Below are 12,036 nucleotides of genomic sequence, written 5' to 3' on the forward strand. Positions count from 1 at the left end.
ATAAACGCAGACAACTGATTGCACGGTCAATTACAAGCGCTTAAACAAATGCTGCCAACTTTGGTAGTGGCCAAAAGGGCCCCGGGTGTTTCGGTTTCAGCTTGCAAAACACGAGAGGGATGGTAAAGTGGGAGAGGAAGAGAATTGTGGCTCACACCGTCACTGAGCGTCTGGGCAGACTTCCTTGGAAAATCGTTCCGCACTGGACCTTAAGGGACACCTCAAGGTTCCTCCTCATCTGCCAGACAGTAGACAAGTGCAGCTGCCACAGCAAGGGGCCACCTCCGTGCCAACCCACTGACTCAGGCGGTGACCGCCATCTTGAGCCAAAAGGCAGGGGGAGATGTGGTTCCTTGAGGCCCTCGCGGCATAGTGGGAAAGACAATGACGTGTGCGATTATGTCGAGTGTGAGAACTACTGTAATAACGTGTTATGAAGGGAAATCTGTCCTCCCTAGGCTCCCCCAGGAAATGTCTGTCCATGACTGTCCCTGTGGGATTTTGTTCACATCTGTAGCAGAGCATCTCTGATATATGAGGATGACTCCTGAAGACAGGGCCCGTGTGCTATGTGGTTTTATATCCCCTGCTCCTGCATCTTCTGGAACATCCCAGGATCTCCGCATTGTGTTTGTTGAATGACTATTTGACCACCTTGTAAGTGCGGGAATGGGGTGGCAGGTGGGAAACCCATCAAACCTGGAGAACTCAGAAATTTTATCATGTCATTGTAACACTCAGACATGTTTTATTACACCTACTCCCATATATTATGCACATACTTTACAAAGAGGTCTAAAAGATTGTACGATGTACACATGCCTTAGATTACAGAGAAACACGGCATGGGAGGAACCACCTCTAACTTTTCACAGGGTTATATTCTAGGGAGTGTTGGCGATGGGGAAGTACAGACAACTTTATCTCTCCAGGAAGAATTCTGCCTCCAGAAACAGGAACTGAAATCCCTGGATCCAGTCTCAGGAAACAGCCTGGCCGTCCCTATGCCATAAAACCAGCTCAGGAAATGCTAGGTAAGGTGGGGCTGGAAGGTAAGTTAGATTACCTAAACCAAACCAGTCCTGCTGACAGGTTGTGACTCCCACCTTACCATTTAAAAGGCAGAGGCAATTCCACCATAGCTTAAACAAAGTCTTCTCTCTCTCTCTTTTTTTATTTATTTTGAGAGAGAGAGAGCACGTGCATAAGCAGGGCAGGGGCAGAGAGAGAGGGAGGGAAAGTCCCACGGTAGGACTGTGAGCCTGTGAGCACTGAGCCCCACGCGTGCCTGGAACCCACGAGCGCTAGGAACACGTGAGATCATGACCTGATCCGAGGCTTAACTGACTGAGCCACCCAGGCGCCCCTAAAAATGTCTTCTCTTCAAAGAGTTCCTTGAGGGGCTCCTGGGTGGCTCAGTCGCGCCCACCTCGACTCAGATCATGATCTAGCAATTTGTGAGTTCTAGCCCCGCCTCGGGCTCTGTGCTGGGCTGGCAGCCTGGATCCTCTTTCGGATTCTGTGTCTCCTTCTCTCTCTCTCTCTCTCTCTCTGCCCCTCCCATGCTCGCAATCCCTCAATCTCAAAAAAAAAAAAAAAAAAAAAAAAAAAAAAAAAGAGTCCTTTGAATCTTTCAGCAACCAGTTCAAGTGTCAAGCAATTTATATTAATAGTTTCAGGTAGCGCTTCCTCCTGGGTGATCAACATCTCCTAGCAAAGTAGAAAAAGATGGGTATAAAAAAGTTCATTTCCTTCTCCTCTAGATAAAGATCCAAAAGCATTCCGACCCTAGGTTGAGGACTGCCTGCGGCGCGGGGTGGGCGGGCTCCGGGCTGGGCCCGCAGCGCCTGGACTTCTCGCCTAGCACCCCTCCCCCTAGCTTGGAAAGGTTTCATCTGTGCAGCATTCCAGGGCGCTGGCACCTACCTGACCTCATCTTACCGTGCAACCTATTACCCCAGCCCCAGAGCGCAGGGGCTCAGTCAGGGTTGTCCCGGGGCGCGTTCCCGGGCCAGAACGCAGTAGGGACATCCCCAGGGCGGTCCCGGGACGCCCCCTTCCCCCCAGGCCGGCACACGGTAGGAACACCGCCTGGGCGGCCCTGGGGCGCCCTCCCAGGCCGGCACCCAGTGGGAGCTCGCCCCTCCTGCCGTCGTCTTCTGAACGCAGTGAGACAGTGGTCTGGGCCGTCGCCGGCCGCCGCGATTCCGCTGCGTCTTGAGGCAGGTGCCCGCGCAGCGCCCGCGGCTGGCTGGGTCTCTCGGCCCGCGACACTCAGGCTCTGGCGGCGCGGGGACCTGAGCCCGGGGCGGGCGCGTCTCTCCCAGTCGCGGAGAGTGGAGGGCCAGGCGGGGTCGCGACGGCGCTAGGGGGCCGCTCGCGGCCGGACTCGGGGTTTTTAACTTATTCCGGCCGGAGGGGGGAAACGAGTCCGCGGAGGGCGGCGCCGGTTCCCCCGGGGCGCGGGTCCAGGTAGGCTGTACCTCCCCCGAGGTCACCAGGCGCCGCGCCCCCGCGCCCCGCAGCCCCCCTCGCGGGGAAGGGCGCCCGAACCCCTCCGGGACGCGCCGCTCTCGCGCGCCGCGGGGCCTGGGAACCGCGCACCGGCTGAGCCCCGAGCCCCGCGGGGCGGCGGGACGGACGGCGCCCGCGCCCAATCGCGGGGCGGGGCCGAGGGGGCCTGCAGGCGGCGGCCAATGGGAGGCCGCAGAGCGGGCGGGGGGCGGTGCCGCCGGGCGGGCGGGCGGCGGCGTCGGGAGCCGGCTCGGCAGACCGGGAGCCCGGGAGGAGCCGGCGGAGCGGGAGGAGGACGACGGAGGAGGAGGAGCAGCGCCGCGCCCCCGCCCCGGCCGCCCGCCCGCCCGAGCGCAGGCCGACAGCTCCAGCCGCAGCCCGCGGGTCCGGGCCGCCTCCCGCCGGAGCCCGGCGCCGGCAGAGTCCGGGCCGATGGGCAGCCCCGGGCAGCGGCGGGCGGCGAGGCGGCGGCCCCGGTACGCGCCGCCGCGCGCTCGTGGGCTGTAGCAGGTCCCGGCGGACTGCGTCTCCGAGGTGCGTGTCGGGCGAGCGGACGGGGAGCGAGGCGGGATCCGCTCGGGAGCCTTCGGGTGGTGTCTGGGCACGGCCTCCGCGAGGACTGTCCCGGGGTGCAGGGGCTGCCCCCGGAGCGCTTCGGGGGCTGATGGCCGGGCCGGGGGCAGGGCAGGGGCGCGGGGCGGGGGGTCCGGCTGGCAGACGCGCCCGCGCTTCCGAGCCCCGGGTGGAAGAGGAGCCGCCGCCGCTCGTTCTCTCAAAGTTATCGATCGGCAGAAAGGTTATTCCCGTCTTGGTGACACGAGCACTAATGAGGACCTCCTCTGGGTGCGCAGCAACTCCTCTGTGACTAACCCAAGAGCGAAGATGAAAGGCTGCGGGACGCTGTGCACCGGCGCGCCGGGCGGGGTTACTTGCTGAACTTGCTGCGGGGTGTCTTCCCCCGGGAAGGTGTGCGCCCCCGGCGCGCGCTCTCGCCGGCGCCCCGCTCCCTCTTTTGTAAGATCCCGAGGCGCGGCGAGCGCCCTTCTAACTCGGCGCGACCACCCTTTGGGGTCCCGACCGCTCTGCCACCTCTCCGGTCTCCGTGCCTCGCTCCATCCTCCGCTCCCGGGCCTTGTCGGGTCCCCCCATATTATTAAAGCTAGTTTGACCACGTCCTGGGAGTATCCCCACGAGCGCCTATAGATTAATTTTCAACCGTGCCACAAACCCAAAGAATCAATTCCAGTTCATCATCTGCAAGCGAGAGCCGATGCTTCTGGGGAAGAGAAAACAACTTGGCATTACCCCTCTGGGAGATATTTGTCATCATTAACCTGCTTCAGTTAAATTAATTCAGCCCAAGATGACTCCAGCGTGAGTATTGGAAAAATCAAGTGCATTGGTCACGGAATTGTGGTCACCAAAACATGATTTTGGTCAAAATGAAATTGTACATGTTTTGGATTTTGTTTAGCTTAGGAGTTGGTTTTCATGATGATGGCCCCCCCTTTTTTTTTTAAACAAAGAATCTTGAGGATTCTCATAGGTTTGCCCTCAGTAAGTTCAAAATAGTCACTAAGATTTTTCTTTTCTTTGCCTCTTTTGTCTGCAGCTTTCATTTCTAAATGTTAACACTAGATGGCTTTCTTATGACGGGCATTTGTAAACTGCGCTTTTGAGTTGCCTATCTGCAATCCAGGTTGCAATTTTTTTCCAGTTTTGCAATTAGTGATGGGAGGGGGGAAAATCTCCAGAACTGTTGCTTTCTTTGTAATATACTACTTCTGTATAAAACAAACGTTTATCTCCACTTCAAAAAGTGTCATTATTTCTGACATTCTTAAAGATGAATTTCAAGAGACAACTTGGTCACCATTTTTAGTCACAAATTTAAGGATGTCTGTTTTCATGTTTTTGTTTGAGGAATATATTCGAGGACTGGATTTAGACCATATTTTCACTTTTTTTAACTTAGGAGTTCACTGCTTGATTCAGAGAGGTATAAAACAACATTATTCGTGAAAGTGCAGTCTTCAATCTTGAGTTTTGTGTACAAAATCATTGATTCTTCCTAAGGTTTCAGTGATGCGTGTAGTTGGAAGTATATATATGCATGATTCATACCAAGAATTTGGTAGAGACGTCTTTCTGTCTTTCTCCCGGTTGACACTTGGTTTTTCATTTCCAAGCACAACCCCTTTTTATGAGAATTACTGTAGCCAGCAGGTAATCAGCAACAGCAGGTTCTCAGTTATACATTTTAAGTACTTTTTTTCCTAGACCAAGACCGTGGCAGCCTGTCCAAATCTTGCCTCGGTAGGCATACTTGTTCATAAGCTGGAGAAATATCTTGGACTTATTTTATAGCTGCCATTTATTGTGTGTCTTGCCCAGCTTAAAATATGACATGTTGAATTTGTTTGTTCTAAATTGGAGCGCATTCATAAATAGCTGAAGAAAAAAAAGAAAACTCTAGCAAACATCTGGGAAGTAGGAAATGGAATCAGAAACAGCTTTTATCAGTACCCACATGCTACCTATAGATGGGGTGAAATGAACTTGGGTAAGAAGCAGTATAAGCATTTGGTCTGGAAAATAAGAGAAAATAACATACGTTGCAGGTATGGAGGTAGAGCTTCTGGCTTTGGGGTAGGGGCTGCAGATTTTCCCCAGCCGATTTAAGTGTATATTTTTCATCAGATGCTTGTGTTTTTAAATCTTTGCCTTTTTCCAAGAGCTTTCATTTTATGGAATGTGATGGGAATCATCAGAGCATCGTGATTTGGCTTTTATGAGGTTTATTGTAGTTAAAGCTGTGTACTGTGGGCTTGTAAGTTGCCCCCCCCGCCCCCCGCCTTGAGACTGGAATGGCATTTTAAAGGGTTCCTCGATACCTGAGCTTAGTAAACACCTGTCCACCTTGGGGATCTTTTTACCTGAGGCAGAGGAGGGAATAGTGGGTTATTCATTTTGAAAATCTGTCTGTTCTTGAACGTGAGGAAATATTCACTAACCTTGAAAGGGCAACTGTCTGGTAATTGAAACTGGTTTAAAAGTATTGGGTTTGGTCATGAAAACTAGTTTAAAGTCTTTGCATTTATGGTCTGCTTGTCCTGGTGGTTTAGGATTACTTATCTTTTCAAAGATGCGCTGAACTTGAAGAAAATTTAGACTGTTACTATTAACTGAAAAGCAAAGCAGTTTTTTTTTTTTTTTCCTGTTTTGAACTTGAGTGAGATACAATGTACAGTTCTGAAGAATGCAGGGAACCGTGTTCCAGATTTTTCTGCATCCATTATTGTACCTAATTCCCTTGCAGGGTGATAGACTAGGGAGAGCTTTAGGCGGGAGGAACAGGAACCTCTACTTTCCTCCTTCTATTGCCTGTCACAAATGAGTTTGGATAAAGTATTTCCATGATCCCTTTCAGCAGCAATATTTTAGATTTCTTGAACATTTAAAACAAAGTATTCGCGTAATGCAGAGGACTCACTGTGACAGTTCATTGTTTTCATGATTGTGTCTGCGTTCATTGCCTTACGGTGTGTCTGTATGCGAACATTCCTGAGAGTTCTAGTTACTTGGTTTACCTTGGAATCAGTGAGGCAGAAATCGCTTTTCTGTTCCAGTCACATGTCACCGTGACCCCTTTGAAGGAGAGACAACAGTATAATAGGACTTTAAATGCTTCTTAACTTCAGAGATAAATGATTTCAATCCTTTCTGGACTTGATTCATAAACTTTGGTTCCCAAGAGTGGTTGGAGAGAGCCAGATCTGACCCACAGGAGAGGTTCTGTTTCTTGAGAGGTTTCATATTTAGCGTAACCCAGTTCCATGATATTCCCCCCCGCCTACCCCCCCAGTATGCGGTATTGCTACACGAACATACTGAAAATTAACAGCATCAGTTCCTATCTACTTTCGATGCATTTCATCAAGGTGTATTTATACCCCACTCCTCACCCCACCCCACCCCCCAAAAGGAAGAAAGAGTATGCATGCCTTCAGACAGGAAGGTTCTTCCCCTCCAGAGAAGACATTTGTTAAAATTATCCCACATGAGGGGCGCCTGGGTGGCTCAGTCGGTTGAGCGTCCCCACTTCGGCTCAGGTCATGATCTCACGGTTCACGGGTTTGAGCCCCGTGTCGGGCCCGACAGCGCAGAGCCTGGAGCCCGCTTCTGATTCTGTGTCTCCCTCTCTCCGCCCCTCTCCCACTCACGCTCTGTCTCCCCCTTCTCAAAAATAAACATTAAAAAAAATTTTATTTTTTTTTTAATTATCCCACTTGTGCATATATACCCTCCCAGACATGGACACTTTTTCCTTTTGCACTGGCCAGTGAAAAGTTCACTGAGGACCAGTGTTTGGAAATCGCAGTCCAGCCCTTCTGTGATGCAGGGATCTCTTAATAATGCCCTACGAGTGGTCTTCCAGCAATACCTGAACATTGCCTGGAAGGGGTGGAGGGCTCCACCCTTCCGAGGTTTTTGACTACTAGACGAGTGTTTTTTTATTTTTTATTTTTTTAATTTTTTTTTCAACGTTTATTTATTTTTGAGACAGAGAGAGACAGAGCATGAACAGGGGAGGGGCAGAGAGAGAGGGAGGCACAGAATCGGAAACAGGCTCCAGGCTCCGAGCGGTCAGCACAGAGCCCGACGCGGGGCTCGAACTCACGGGCCGTGAGATCATGACCTGAGCCGAAGTCGGACGCTGGACCGACCGAGCCACCCAGGCGCCCCTAGACGAGTGTTTTTTACCCACAGCACTGAAATCGAACTCTTCCTGTTTATTTGCATTCTACTCCCTTGGTGGCCCGTGGAACAGATCTTTCTAGAGAGGTATTTCAGTTATTCACTGAGCACCACCTGTCACACTCGGACCCCCCCGAACTGAAGGCTTCCCACTCAGCTTGACCTGGGCAGAGTAGGGGTAGCCTTCCCTCAGCCTGCGTGTCCCACTCGCACTGATAGAGTCCAGGCCTGCGTTCAGTTTTTTTTTTTTTTTTTTTTTTTTTTTTTTTTTGGTGGCCACGTTACCCAGACTCAGTGAGTTTCCTGTTCACTAAAACCCCCGAGTCGTTAATCACATACTGCCACTAGCCATGGTTGGCCTTCCTGTACTAACGTCGCTGCAAGACCCACACCTATGGTGCTTCATTTTCCTTTATTTTAGCTGGTTCTACCCTGGGTGCTTCTTGGGAGTTTGATTCTGTTGGTTAGCACCTTTGCCTGCCCTCCCAAAGGAAGGCTGCTTGCTTAGAACATCAGACTGTTTTTGTTTTGTTTTGTTTTGTTTTTATCTCTACCTAAGTCGGGGATGAAATTGTCAAACTGGCTCAGCCATGAATAGTGGCTCTGGAAGCTTCTAGGTTTACAAGGAATCACTCTCGGTTATCGTTAAGTCCTAACGCACCTAATTTCTTACCAGCTGGCTCCGATCTCTCTGCCTTTTCCAGACATCCTGAAAGAGGGTGTCAAGCCTCCTTGGCTACTTCTGCTGACCAGGTTATTCTAAGACAGAAATGAGTTCAGTTGTAGTGTGTCCCTGGTAATTAGAACCGTGCTCTGCATGGTTGGTGATTAAGAAATATTTTAGGGGCGCCTGGGTGGCGCAGTCGGTTAAGCGTCCGACTTCAACCAGGTCACGATCTCACGGTCCGTGAGTTCGAGCCCCGCGTCGGGCTCCGGGCTGATGGCTCGGAGCCTGGAGCCTGTTTCCGATTCTGTGTCTCCCTCTCTCTCTGCCCCTCGCCCGTTCATGCTCTGTCTCTCTCTGTCCCAAAAATAAATAAACGTTGAAAGAAATATTTTAATGACTGACTGACTGAATGACTTAGAAAATAGGGCCCCACTGTGACCTGTGACCTCTGGAGGTCTTAGGCACCGAAAAGCCTGTGGGAAAAGTCGGAATGTTGTTGGACTTTCTGAACTTATTTTGGAGCTGGGTATTATTTTATTTTGTGTTACTTTCGGGTAGTGGGTAAGAGAACCGTGAGCTTTCTCCATTTTCTCGGCGTTTTAATACTCTTCCCTTCCTGTTTCCCGAACATACGTTTAGTCCGAAGGGGCTTGTTCAGCTCTGCCCGTGGGATTACTCCATATTTTTCACTTTCGCATATTTGCTAAATCTGGAAGAAGCTCCTCGTTGGTCGAGCTGTTCAAGCAATCCGAGTTGCCCGAGCAGGCTGTTGGGTTGTGCATTCAGTTACTCATCAGTAGAAAAAATCTAGGTAGAGAGCCAATGTTAAAAATTGTTCCTGTGGAAAGCAAGAACTCTTGGATAAATAAAAAAATTATGTATGCTGGGATGAACTATTTGTGGATACTCAAAAAAGCATTTCTGATGGCAGTGCTTGGGGCGTAGTGGCCTGTATAGTCAGATGATGGCTTTCCGTCTTCCAGGGGGCTTCATAATGCATTTGGTTCCTGGTTGGACAGTGGGTGTTCACGTGGCTCAGGAATAGCTCTGGGATACAGTCTTCTTTGTACTGAAGTTTCTAATAAGTAATTTTAGGAATCACAGTTTTAATTATTCATAAAGGACAAAAGCTTTCGTTTGAGTGTTTAATACCTTAATCCAAGGAACAGTGATTTCTTTGTAGTGGGGTTTCTAAATGTTTTTCAGCGTGCATACCCCTTCCGTACAAAATCACCATCTCAATAAATGTGTGTGTATGCCTGTGCAAATATATGTGTCTGTGTCTGTGTGTTTGTGCCTATGTGTATATACACTTGCATGCATGTAAATTTATCATGCTAAGATACAGACGTTATAAAACACAGAAATGCACATTTGAAGAAGGGTGGCATTGAAAATAAATAGAAATGGAGTATTTCCTTTTGCACCTTAAGGGCTGTCTTGTTACCCTTTGAAATGTGTGGCCCCCAGTCTGGAGACCCGTGTTCTGTCCACCACTCTCTTCAGCTTAGAGTTCATGACTGTTTGGAAGCAGTTTCTCAGGGGCCTGTCAGCATCCTGTGAGGGAACTTTAAGACAGACGCTATCCTTACCAGGCCCTCTGTTTACTATGTTTGTTCCTCTTCTGAGAACTTTTTTTTTTTTTTTTAAACTTTGGCCTGTTCTCTTCCAGAATTGCTGTGGGTTCTTTAGGGGTTTAATTTGGGTAGGGAGTAGATACCGTCCTGGGGGCTACTGTTCTTTCTGGAACGTTTCTGGTTGAACTCAGCTGTTGAGGAGGCACCATATTGTCACACACAGCCCCCACCAGGCCCACAGTCAGGAGAGAAGGACGTAAGTAATCATTTTCTCATCCAGAAACTTCTGAAGCGTAAAAACAAATTTGGAAGTACAGTATAGTTCGGCTCGTGTATCACTGGCTACCGTGCTAGCACATGTCAGCCCCTGCTGCGAGGGAGTTAAGGGAGCCCAGCCACCTGGCCTCTCCAGAGCCTTGGTGCTGCAGCTACCCAGCTAAACTAGCACCTCCCCCCTCACTCTCCCTCTTGTGCACTCTCCGCTCCCCTGTTGTCTGCTGGATCTTAATCCGCAGCACTCAGCATTGCCTGACATGAAGAGTGTATGTATGTGTATATTGTTTTTAAATGGGCTCCACAGCCAACGCGGGACCTGATCTCACGACCCTGAGATCAAGAGTCACCCGATCTACTGACTGAGCCAGCCCCCCAGCCTCAGCGTCGTATTTTAATTTTTTTTAACGTTTATTTATTTTTGCGAGACAAGAGAGAGACCGAGCACGAGCGGGGGAGGGGCAGAGAGAGAGGGAGACACAGAGTCTGAAGCAGGTTCCAGGCTCTGAGCTGTCGGCACAGAGCCCGACGCGGGGCTCGAACCCACGAACCGCGAGATCATGACCTGAGCTAAAGTCGGACACTTAACCGACTGAGCCACCCAGGCGCCCCCTCACTATTGTATTTTAATTTTTGTATGTTTATCTTCCATCTCACCTCAATAGAACATAAGAGCCGCAGGGGAGGGGCATTTCTGGTTTATTACTGTTACTGCCTGCACTTCCCTGGGTTTTACCACATAATAGGCTCTTAGCAAACGAATATTTGTTAAAGGAATGATGGGGAGCCAGGGGTTTAAACATGAAGGGATTGTATATCTTGGCTTTTATTGAACTAAGTAAGTACTGCTCCCTGAAAGTGCGGTAGTGCTGCATCATTTCTTTTGGAAATGGTCTATCTAAACAAGCTTTTTAAAAAAAATTCATTTATTTTCAGAGAGAGAGAGAGAGACACACACACACACACACACACACACACACACACACACACACACACGGCACGAGTGGGGGAGGGGCAGAGAGGGGAAAAGAGAATCCCAAGCAGGCTCCATGCTGTCAGCGTCCAACCCCATAGGAGGCTCGAACTCACAACGGTGAGATCACGACCCAACAGGAATCCGAGAGTCGGACGCTAAACCGACTGAGCCACCCAGGCACCCCTCAACAGCCTTTTATACTTCCCATTTTAAATCATTTCCATCTGAAATGACCTGCGATTGAACTTGGACACCAAGCTAGTGAAAGGGGAATAGTAAGTAGTTCCTGAGGAGAGTGAGAGCAGAGGCCCAGCTGTTCCTTTAGGACGTTTATAGCCCTGCTCCAGGGCTGTGATTCTGGGGACGCAGGACACCCTGGGGGTTGTCCTTCTCTTCTTGAGAGCATGTGGTCTGCACCCATCCCAGGTTTCAGAGTCTCCAGACTGACAAGGGCACAGCCCTGATGGAATCCGGTGAGGCTACAGGTCACTTAAAAACCCTGGCGTGGGCTCCTCCGTAAACATACCTGAAAAGAAATGATTTCTGAATTGTGCCGTTTCATCGGTAAAGTCTTTTGCCTGTCGGCCCATCAGCCATGGTAATTTCTAGAGGAAACAGTGATTTTTGAAAACTCATCACTAGAACATTGGACGCCTCTTGTTGACTTAGCACTTTGAGGATTGCAGAGTACATCAGAGAGATATTTATGCCTTAAAGATAGTCGGTGCTCAGGAAGTGTAGTTTTCATTTTACAGGTGAAAGTCTTTTATGTTCAATATCCTGATACGGTATTCGTTCCTACATTCCATGAACTCAGAAGGGTGTCATCCTAAGTCCTGTGTGTGTAAATTTCTGTATTAAGAGGTACTATGATGAGATTTGAGGCAGGACTGAGAGATTCATCTAAATAATAATAGAATCACCTCATTTACCAACCAAGTCTGCTTACTGGAGGGTCATGGGAAGCCTTTTGCTTGGAAAAATGCATCACTGTTCCTATTTAAAAACTTTTATGTGTTGGTAAGAGTGAGGGAGACTAATGTTTTTGACTTAACAAAATAGAGAATCAGGGGGAGGTATTCTTGAAAATAAATGTAAAAGACAGCCATTGTGCTGGAACTTTCATTGGTGTTCTCTCACATACTGAACCAGACCCTTGTAAGCTGATGGGATGATCCCCCCTTTCACTAACACAAAAACTAAGGTTTACAGAGAGAACACATGCTTTTCTGAGTCTTCTTAGTCTTAAAAAAAATTTTTTTTTTAAGGTT

General features: G+C 49.5%; 1 protein-coding gene across 6 annotated transcripts in view; it reads left to right on the plus strand.

The window, feature by feature from the left end:
• The first annotated feature begins 2,765 nt into the window (after positions 1-2,765).
• Positions 2,766-12,036, plus strand: part of SIPA1L2 (signal induced proliferation associated 1 like 2) — a 223,199-nt gene continuing 213,928 nt past the window's right edge. For 5 of the 6 annotated variants that reach the window (XM_086679672.1, XM_086679677.1, XM_086679678.1 and 2 more), the window contains exon 1: positions 2,766-3,048. The gene's annotated coding sequence lies outside the window, so the exon portion shown is untranslated. Of the gene's footprint in view, positions 3,049-3,201; positions 3,889-12,036 lie in introns of those variants that run through there. The other variant, XM_086679674.1, reaches the window with a different exon arrangement.

Source organism: Puma concolor, chromosome D2 (assembly GCF_028749965.1).
Source record: "Puma concolor isolate L17-30 chromosome D2, mPumCon1.1.hap2, whole genome shotgun sequence".
NCBI lineage: Eukaryota > Metazoa > Chordata > Mammalia > Carnivora > Felidae > Puma > Puma concolor.